Source organism: Oryctolagus cuniculus, chromosome 7 (genome assembly GCF_051225735.1).
Source record: "Oryctolagus cuniculus isolate XC-2025 breed Fujian yellow rabbit chromosome 7, ASM5122573v1, whole genome shotgun sequence".
In the NCBI taxonomy this organism is placed as follows: domain Eukaryota; kingdom Metazoa; phylum Chordata; class Mammalia; order Lagomorpha; family Leporidae; genus Oryctolagus; species Oryctolagus cuniculus.
In genome coordinates, this window is record NC_142873.1 from 118,953,294 (window position 1) to 118,964,051 (window position 10,758).

The window sequence follows — 10,758 nt, forward strand, 5'->3', positions numbered from 1 at the left end:
CCAGGCGAGCTGATGGTGTAACTCGCAGCCTGAGGCCAAAAGTTTGAGACCCTGGGGAGCTGCTGGTACAAGTCCCAGGGCTTGAAGGCCAAAGAATCTGAGCTCTAATGACAGAGGGTAGGAGGAGAAAGGCGTCCCAGCTCCAGGGAAGGGGAGAGGGGCTGAGACATTCGCCTTTCCTTCTGACCAATTGTGCTCTCTGCCAATTGCATGGTGTGGGAGAGCTTCCTTGGTTCACGACTCAAATGCCAGCCTCCTCTGGAAACACACACACAGACAGACCCAGAAACAATGCCTTACCAGCACTCTGCATATCCCTTAGCCCAGTCAGGTTGACACACCTCAAATGAACCCAGTGCCTGACAAACTCTTGAGCAATCTATCCTAGCTTTCAGCATTATTATGACTGCCACTGCTTTTTCTGCTTGCACACCTTACCTGTCAAACTGCTATCCAGGGGACAGAGGTCCTGTTGGATTAGCCTGTATTTCTTCTCCCGACCTGCACCCAGCAGGCTTAGACACATTGCTGTCACACGATGAGTATTTGTGGGACGGGTAATTGACTCTCTTAAAGAATTATGAACATGGCACATGCGCAATGGAGTAGCTAGCAAGCCCTGCGTTTTTCGACGTGTGAGTACGCTGCGCAGCAGAAGACTCAGAAGGGCTTGGGGAACGGCTGAAGAACAAAGGCCAACTTGTGGTTCATGGGAAGGAAGTGAAATCTTAGGTAACCCTTATGCGCGGGGGTATTTGGCTCCGAGAAAGCCCGGTGAGGACAGGGCTCCTGCCGTCCTGGTGTGGATCTCGTGTCTCTCTCGAGTGTGGGTGAAGATGAGTGTGCTGTTACAGCAGGCAGTGACACTCCAAGACGTGGCGATATACTTCACTCCAGAAGAGTGGCGGCTGCTTGCTGACGATCAGAGGACGCTGTATTGTGATGTGATGCTGGAGAACTTGAGGACCCTGATTTCACTGGGGTTTCCAGTTACTAAAACAAAGGTCATCTTTAAGGTCGAGCAAGGGCAAAAGCCACGGAAGGTGAAGAGAGATGATCCATTTTGGAGCCAGATAGGTATAAGGAAAAAGCATACAAGAAAGAAATCTGTGAACATGATGACCATGAGAAAACCTTCCCAGAGGAGGCTCATCCCTTTAGACTAGAAAGAAATTATCCAAAGGGAAACAAAACCTTTGCATGCAGTGACTGTGGGAAGATGTTTGACGATAAGGAATACCTTGTAGCTCATCAAAAAACACATGGTGTAGAGAGAGCGTTTGTGTGCAATGACTGTGGGAAAGCTTTTATGCGGAAAACCCAACTCATGGCCCACCAGCGACTTCACACTGGAGAGAAACCTTACAAGTGCAGTCAGTGCGGGAAAACATTCACTTGGCATTCCTCCTTTAATCAGCATATAAAATCTCACACACTCGAGAACTTGTTTGAGTGTAAGCAGTGTGGGAAAACCTTCAAGTATTGTTCATCCCTTTATAAACATTGTAGAATTCATGCAGGAGAGAAACCATACCGATACCGAAAACGCAGCAAAGCTCATGCTGACTCCTCTGTGTTTCCCATGCGCCAGAGAACTCATTTGGATGAGAAACCCTATGGATGCACTAAATGTGACAAAGCCTTCAACAGGAAGTCCCATCTCTTGCAACATTACTTAACTCATCTAGCAGAGCAGCAGAATACATGTAACATCGTGAGAAGTCCTGCCCAGAGGACACATGTCTTTCTCCCTCCAGGGAGTCATGAGACAGTGGAAGGTGGGATGATGCAAAAGTAGCCTTTTTAGCAGCAAAGAATTCATCACTAGGAAAACACTATCAACTGGACAAACGTGGAAAAGAGCGTTCTGAAATTCATATTCTGTGATACTGATTTTATTGAGAAGATGACAAATTTTTGAGTTATAGTTTTACTATGCATATAAGGCTTAGGAAGTTGTGACAAAATGAATAATGAGGCTTCATGTTGACAATAGTTACATATAGGAGAATGTGTTCTGAGTAATAGTCTTTATACAAATATAGAAATATCTGCATTGCTTAAGAATTTTGTATAACCACAGATTGAAATACATCCTATGTACTTTATACAAAATTATATCTGTCATGGTGATGGTGGCACAATATTATGAGTGTGTAGTTCCAGCAAACTGTACACTTAAAATGGCTGAAAAAGCAAAACCTATGTATATTTTACCACAATAAAAAAATGAAATTTTTCAAAAGTAAAAAAAAAAAAGAATTATGAACATGTACGTGACAGTCACAGCATTTTTAGCATATGTTGTATTTGTCCTGAGTTCTGAAGTGCTTGTTTACTGCTTATCCATTTGAAAGGGAGAGAGAGAGAGATCTTCTGTTTGCTGTTTCACTCTCCAAATCTACCACAGCCAGGGTTGGGCCAGGCTAAGCCAGAAGCTGAGAACTCCTCTGGGTCTCTTCTGTGGGTAGCAGGGAATCCAGCTACTTGGGCCATCACCTGCTGCTTCCTAGGGTGTGTGTTAGCAGGAAGCTGGAATCAGGAACAAGGCCAGGACTTGAACCCAGGCACTCTGATATGGGATGTGGGTGTCCCAAGTGGTGTTTATATATATATACAATTTTATGTATAATTATATATAATTATATATAATTTTATTTATAAATATAATTTTTTATTTATTTGACAGAGTTTCAGTGAGAGGAAGGTCTTCCATCTGCTGGTTCACTCCCCAAATGGTGGCTAGAGCTGGGCCGATCCGAGGCCAGGAGCTAGGAGCTTCTTCCAGGTCTCCCACATGGGCACAGGGACCCAAGGACTTGGGCCATCCTCCACTGCTATCCCAGGCCACAGCAGAGAGCTGGATCAGAAGAGGAGCAGCTGGAACTAGAACTGGCGCCCATATGGGATGCCGGCGCCAAAGGTGGAGGATTAACCTCTAGCACCACAGCACACAGCGCCGGCCCCCCAAGTGGTGTCTTAACTGCAACACCAAATATTCAACATTTCTGTACCTCCCCCACTGGTCCACGACCATTCCCTGGGCGAGGGCTGAGTGTCTCTTACCAAAGGCCCAACTCTGTTGTCTGTAGTCTTTGAAGCTGGATATAAGAAAAGATTTGGGTACAGTTGTCAATGCTGAAGCCTCAAGGCTCTTTGATCAAGGAACACTTGTCAAAGCCCAGGCCGACTGGTATACTCAATTCAGAAAATAGAGATTATTCACTGTGTGCAAACATTTGAAATGCTTTGAAACCCTAGAGCTCAGATTCAAAAGAAGCTTAATAGAGCTTTTCCCAAACTAGACAACATTTTTTAAAAGGTTTGCATGATATTCACAATAACCACAAGGGAACTGGAAAAAGTTCGTGGAAAAATGGAATTAAAAGATGTTTATTTTGGTGCAAAAAATTCTGAAATCCATGTATAGTTTTTTACACTATGCATTTTCCATGAACTTCCTGAAGATCCTTCATGTTTGTATGCCTAAAACTTTTTCAAATTATTAACAATAAAAAAAAAAAACAAAACTTGAGGGGCCAGCATTATGATGGAGCAGGTAAAGCTATAGCCTATGACACTGGCATCTCATATGGGTGTAGGTTTGTGTCCCAGCTTCTCCACTTCCAATCTAGCTCCTGGCTGATGGCCTGGGAAAAGCAGAGGAAAATGGTTCAACTACTTGGGCTTCTGCCACCCGTGGGAGACCCAGATGCACCTCCTGGCTCCTGGCTCCTGGCTCCTGGCTCCTGGCTTGGGCCTGGCTCAGCCCTGGCCATTGCAGCTATCTAGGGAATGAACCAGTGGATGGAAGATCTCTCTCTCTCTCTCTCTCTCTCTCTCCGTGTCTCTCTCTCTCTTTCTCTCTCTGTCTATAACTCTGACTTTCAAATAAATAAATCTTTAAAAAAAACTTGAATCAACCACACAATTCAGAACTGAATTTTCATTTTGTTCTCCCTGTATAAAATATTATAAAATAGTCACATGAAGAAATGATAAGGCAGCCCCAAAATCTAGGAAAAAGGAATTAGAAAAGTGCATCTAGCAGCTTAATTAAAACATTGTTTTTCTAAATTCTTTAATATTTGTGGTATCTTTCAACTTTAAAACATTTGTAATTTGTTGTGACATTTTATTACTCTAAATAAATAATCAAATATATATCTCATAATTTTGTCTCTTTTTTTTCTTAAAAGGGGCTTTCTAAATTTTATAAATCTTAGACTCCACAAAACCTAGAAATATTCTTGTTGCTACTAGCTGATTTTTAAAATAAAATCTGAAACCTAATTAGATCACTCTAATTTTGTATGACTCTCCTTGCTCCAAAATAAAGTCCCGAATCCTGACAGTGGCCTGGCTCCCCCGTCCCACTTGCCGTTACACTCCAGCCAGCAGGATGCCTTTTCACAGTTCCCCCAGGCCCACACCTTCCTTCAGGGAAGCTACTACCCCTGCCTTGACCGATTCTTACCTCCAGTTGCTGTCTGGCAGGTGTATGGTTGCTTTTCAGATATTGGAGTTCACATTAAATCCTGTGCTCTCAGCACATCGGCCACCCTCATCTACACAAGGCCGTGTCAAAATGCAGACTGGGATTCAGTGGGGCTGGGGGCGGCCCCGTGGTGCTGCACTTCTACTAAGCTCCCAGGCTGTGTTAGACCGAATTCTTGGGACTCTAAAAGCCCTGTGTTGAATCCAACCCTGAAGTGATGGTGTGAGGAAGTGGACACCGTGGTAGGCAACAAGGTCACAAGGGAAAGACCTTTATGGATGGAATCAGTGCCCTTATTAAAATAAAATAAAATAAAATAAAATAAAATAAAATAAAATAAAATAAAATAAATCAGAAGCCTGCATTGTGGCATACCAGGTAAAGCCACTGCCTGCAAAGTTGGCATCCCATACAGGTACCAGATGGATTCCCGGCTGCTCCAGCTCCAATCCAGCTCTTTGCTCTCGTGCATGGGAAAGCAGTGGAGGATGGCCCAAGTGCTTGGACCCCTGCACCACATGGGAGACCTGGAAGAAGCTCCTGGCTCCTAGCTTCCACCTGGCCCAGTCCTGGCTGTTATAGCCATCTGGGGAGTGAACCAGCAGATGGAAGCCAGCACTTTGATGTAGAACTTTCCAAAACTGTGCAGAACTGTGAGAAATAGAATCCTATTGTTTCCAGGCCACACAGTGTTGGCTATTCTGTGACAGCAGCTTGAATGGGCTAAGACATTAGGAAGAGGGTGCTGCCCACCCAGAGACACATTTTCAGCAGCCAGACCCTGGGCTTGTGAGGTCCCCCTCTGGCCCACCCAGTGTTTCTCTTCTGTGCCACGTGTGAAGCACCTTCTCTGAGTGCTCATGCATTGTGTCTTCCCCTCAACCAGGGGGCACCTGGAAAAGTTTAGAGGCATTTCTGGTTGTCACAGCTTGGTGGATGGTATGATTTAGACACCGTCAATAAGACACAAGACATCCCGCACAACAAAGAATGATCTGGCCAGATATATCAAGTGTCAAGGTTGGAAAACCCAGCCTTGTACCTGAGGGTAAGCTTTAGAACGTCTTGTCTTCTGTTTTGTTCTCAAAACCCGGCAGAGCACCGGCTTACAGTGGGGAACAGCCACAGAGGTCCTGTGCACTCTCCTCCATTCTCCATCCCAGGCTCACCTGTGTCCGTATTCTGTACGTTTCCTCCCACCTTGACAGCTGGGAGGTAGGAGAAGAGTCCCTCCCAACACAACCGTCTGACTGAGAAAAAAAATGCTTGTGTATTTGAGAGAGAGAGAGAGAGGGTGCTCCCATCCACTGGCTCCCTCTCTGAATGTCTGCATCAGTTGAGAGAACAGATGTGAAGCTAGGAGCTGGATACTCAGTCTAGGTCTGCCATGTGGGTGGCAGAGACCCAACCTTTTGAGGTGTCATCAGCCACCACCTCCCAGGGTGTGTGTGAGCAAGAGGGCGGAGCTGGGAACAGAGCTGGGAATCAAAGCCACCCACCCTAGATTGCAGCTTAACAGCTAGGCCAAGTGCCCACCTACAGAGAAAAAAACTTAAAACAAACAAATAGTAAGACGGGAGATAAAGCACAGGGAGTTTATGACTGCTCTAGATTGTTAGTAGTCATTCAAATGGCATTTTAAATTTTTGTTTATTTATTTGAGAGGCAGGGAGACAAAGATAATGAGAGACAGAAAGCTCCCATCTGCTGATTCACTTTCCAGATGCCCACAGTTGCTGGTCTGGGGCTGAAGCCAGGAGCCAAGAACTCAATCCAGGTCTCCCACAGGGGTGGCAGGAACTCAGTCACTTGAACCATCACCTGCATCTGGATTATCAGGACTGCAATATGAGATACAGATGTCTTAACCTCTAGGCTCAGTGCCTACCCCAGGATTCAATGATTTATTGGTGGGTCATTAATGAGTAAGTCTTGCAATCCAGAGCACAAAGTTGTAGCCACAAAGGGATTGCAAACACTGCCCGTGGGAATGATAGCAAAGGCTGAATCTGCTCTGTGCCGCAACACCGCCAAGGACAGAAACCAGAAACAGCAAGGCCACCGATTTCTTCTGACTCTCCTTCGTCACTAAGACTGGTCAGCCGGGGACATAGTAAAGCAAGCAGATAAAATAAATCTCCTTTTTTTCTATCTAGAAAGCAGTGGGAACTGAACAGTATGGCAGGCTGGACCTCAAGACTATTGGTGGCCTTTCCTTTTGGTGGTTTGGTCTTAGGCAAACTACCTACTTGTGTGATACAAGAGATGGCAAATGGCCAAATGGAAAGCCACAGTGTCAGAAATTCCTACCATTTAGAGGCTGGCACTGTGGTGCGGCGGGTTAAGCCATTGCTTGCAACTCCGACATCCCATAGGGGCACCGGTTTGAGTCCCAGCTGCTCCACTTCCCATCCAGCTCCTTGCTCATGCACCTGGGAAAGCAGCAGAGGATGGCCCAAGCGCTTAGGCCTCTGCACTCCGCTGGGAGATCAGGAAGAAATTCTCAGCTCCTGGCTTCTGTCTGGCCCGGCCCTGGCCATTGTGGGGAAGTGAACCAGCAAATGGAAGATTCTCCTTCTCTCTCTCTGTAAATCTGATTTTCAAATAAATTAATCTTTTTTTAACTTTTATTTAATGAATATAAATTTCCAAAGTACAGCTTATGGATTACAATGGTTTCCCCACCATAACTTCCCTCCCACCCGCAACCCTCCCCTCTCCCTTTCCCTCCCCACTTCCATTCACATCAAGATTCATTTTCAATTCTCTTTATATACAGAAGATCAGTTTAGCATATATTAAGTAAAGATTTCAACAGTTTGCACCCACATAGAAACACAAAGTGAAAAATACTGTTTGAGTGCTAGTTATAGCATTAAATAACACTGTACAGCACATTAAGGACAGAGATCCTACATGAGGAGTAAGTGCACAGTGACTCCTGTTGTTGACTTAACAAATTGGCACTCTTGTTTATGGCATCAGTAATCACCCTAGGCTCTTGTCATGAGTTGCCAAGGCTATGGAAGCCTTTTGAGTTCACCGACTCTGATCATATTTAGACAAGGTCGTAGTCAAAGTGGAAGTTCTCTCCTCCCTTCAGAGAAAGGTACCTCCTTCTTTGATGACCTGTTCTTTTCACTGGGATCTCACTCACAGAGATCTTTTATTTATTTATTTATTTATTTATTTATTTATTTATTTATTTTTTGCCAGAGTGTCTTGGCTTTCCATGCCTGAAATACTCTCATGGGCTTTTCAGCCAGATCCGTATGCCTTAAGGGCTGATTCTGAGGCCAGAGTGCTGTTTAGGACATCTGCCATTCTATGGGTCTGCTGTGTATCTCACTTCCGATGTTGGATCGTTCTCTCCCTTTTTTATTCTATCAGCTAGTATTTGCAGACACTAGTCTTGTTTATGTGCTCCCTTTGGCTCTTAGTCCTATCATTATGGATAAAGAAATTATGGGACATGTACTCCATAGAATACTATACAGCAGTCAAAAACAATGAAACCCGGTCATTTGCAACAAGATGGAGGAATTTGGAAAACATCATGCTGAGTGAATTAAGCCAGTCCCAAAGGGACAAATATCATATGTTCTCCCTGATCGGTGACAACTAACTGAGCACCAAAGGGGAAATTTGTTGAAGTGAAATTGACACTATGAGAAACAGTGACTTGATCAGCTCTTGTCCTGACTGTTGATGAACAACTTAATACGTTATCCCTCTTAGTATTTTTTTGTTTGTTTGTTCTACTTAATACTTTTGGTTGAATACTGTAATCAATACACAATTCTTCTTAAGTGTTGAAACTTAACTGAAAAGTGATTGCTGTTAAATATAAGAGTGGGAATAAGAGAGGAAAGAGATGTGCAATTCGGGACATGCTCAAGCTGACTTACCTCAAATGGTAGAGTTAGAAACATACCAGGGGATTCCAATTCAATCCCATCAAGGTGGCATGTACCAATGCCATCTCACTGGTCCTGGTGATTAATTTCTGTTCACAATTGATCATAAATTAATCTTTTTTAAAAGAAATTTCTATTATTTAAATGATGAGGAAATACTGAAAGGGTGGTAAGGGTGTGGGGAAATTGGTATTCTTATCTTCTGTGGATAGAATTAAAGGAAATTTTGTTAAGTTTGAAAACATGGACGAAAAGGAAAACATTTGCTCATCCTAACAAAACTTTGGAACAAGTTAAGTGCCCTCCAGTAATAGATTGAATCAATTGAGCTACACGTGTAGCTCTGTGCATACACAGACCTGTATACTCAACAAATGTGCCCATGGGAATACAAAGAAATTGGTAACTCACATAACAGAGCCTCAGTGGAACCCAATCCCTGGGTAACCAGGCAAAAGAAACATTTCAGCGTTGTCTTTCAGACCCACAAGAGGAAACAGGTGTTTTCAACAAACCCAAGGATATAGCCAGCACCAGTCACCATCACAACCGGACAACTTAGCATGCACACACGTCCCTGATTTTAACACTATCATCTCTGTCCCGGGAAGAATCTGACTCTTACTACCAGAACACATGATGTGTGTCCAAGCATGTTTCTAGGCTGCACCTGCGTGATATCAACTGCTTGCCCTCTCGTATATCCATTTCCCCTAAGATAAAAGATACGTCTCCCCTTTGCTCAGGCAATCATGTCTTTGGAAATGCTTCCCTTTGAGCTCCTTATCTCCTGCAAATGAATTACCTTGCACAACAACTCCTTCTAACAGAGGTCTTAATTTCTTCTTACTGAGAGGATGACCCACAACTTGAGTGGGGACTAGAAGCATTAAAAACGTCTATAACATTTTGTTAAGTTCTTAAAAAGTGTCTTGCTGAGCTCATGTGGAGTTGATTTTATTTTGCAGAATTGTACACATGCATGTATATGGGCCCATGCTTAAAAGGAAGTCTTGAAAATGTGAGCTGTTGGGGCCAGCGCTGTGGTGTAGCAGGTAAAGCCGCCGCCTGCAGTGTCAGCATCCCATATGGGTGCCGGTTCGAGTCCTGGCGGCTCCACTTCAAGCCAGCTCTCTGCTATGGCCTGGGAAACAGTAGAGGATACTTGGGCCCCTGCACCCGCATGGGAGACTTGGAAGAAACTCCAGGTTCCTGGCTTCGGATCGGCACAGCTCTGGCCATACATTGCAGCCATCTGGGGATGCAATGAATCTCTCTCTCTCTCTCTGCCTCTGCCTCTCTGTAACTGTCTTTCAAGTAAATAAATAAATCTTTTTTCAAAAAAAAAAAAAGAAAGAAAAGAAAAGGGTTAGTTAAGCCAACATATGTATTCTGCACTTCTTTAAAAAAAAAAAAAGGAAAGAAAATGTGAGCTTTAGGGAGTGCTGCGTGACGCAACTGGGGGTAATTTTTAACATTTCTCTGCAATTTCCTGTATAGTTTGAATGGTTTAGAAAGCTATAGCCCAAGTTTACAAAAGCAATAAAATCATGCTTACATAAAATCTAACATTACACCTGTTATTAATCTCCTTTCAAAAAATATTTATTTAAGCTGTCATGCCCTGGTAACGGCTTGTTCATCAGAGTGATTCATCAATATCTTGGAAAGAAGACAACAGGGGCCTAAGGGAAAGGCTGTGCTCCTGTGGCCTCGTCCCCTCGTCACACCCTGATGATGTCCAGTAATCATTTCTCTGCACCAGGTCAGATGACCTCTGACCTGTCTGCCCTCCCACGCTTCCTGTGGTCTGATCCTACACCTGCGTTCTCGGCTCATCCACCTGGCTATCCAAGCATCTAGTTTTCCTGTCTCCTCCTTCGGTGTCTCTTCCTCTTGTCATCCCCTTCCCATATCTACTGGTGCTCCCTTAGCTCTGTCACCTCCTCACAAGCCCACCTGCTCTCACGCCTACTCACTGATCCCATTCCCTTCCTGCAGTCAGAATGACCATCGCTTCTGAAATCTGCCAGTGTCCTCCACTGTACTCACACACTCCTCTCAGGGCCACAGATGTCACTCCCACTCGCCCCCTTCTGGGCTTTCTGCACATGGCAGTCCTCTCCTGGAATGTTCTTGGTCCTTTAAACCCAGTACTTCACTCGCCTAACTCCTACCCATCCCATGGTGTCTCTGCTTAGTCATCACCTCCTCTCAGAAGCCCTCCCAGCCTGCATACGTAGTCAGAAAACACACACATCTTCATGTGCTTGCATCGTACCCTGTAATCCCTAATCAAAGTACTTATCACACTGACTTGTAATTACCTGTTGATTTGTCTGA

General features: G+C 44.3%; 1 pseudogene across 1 annotated transcript; it reads left to right on the top strand.

Moving 5' to 3' along the window:
• Window positions 1–593: 593 nt before the first annotated feature.
• Window positions 594–2,256, top strand: LOC138850363 (uncharacterized; annotated as a pseudogene). The gene is made up of 2 exons (XR_016210303.1): window positions 594–635; window positions 1,070–2,256. The product of XR_016210303.1 is annotated as an uncharacterized LOC138850363 (transcript).
• The last annotated feature ends 8,502 nt before the right edge of the window (window positions 2,257–10,758 follow it).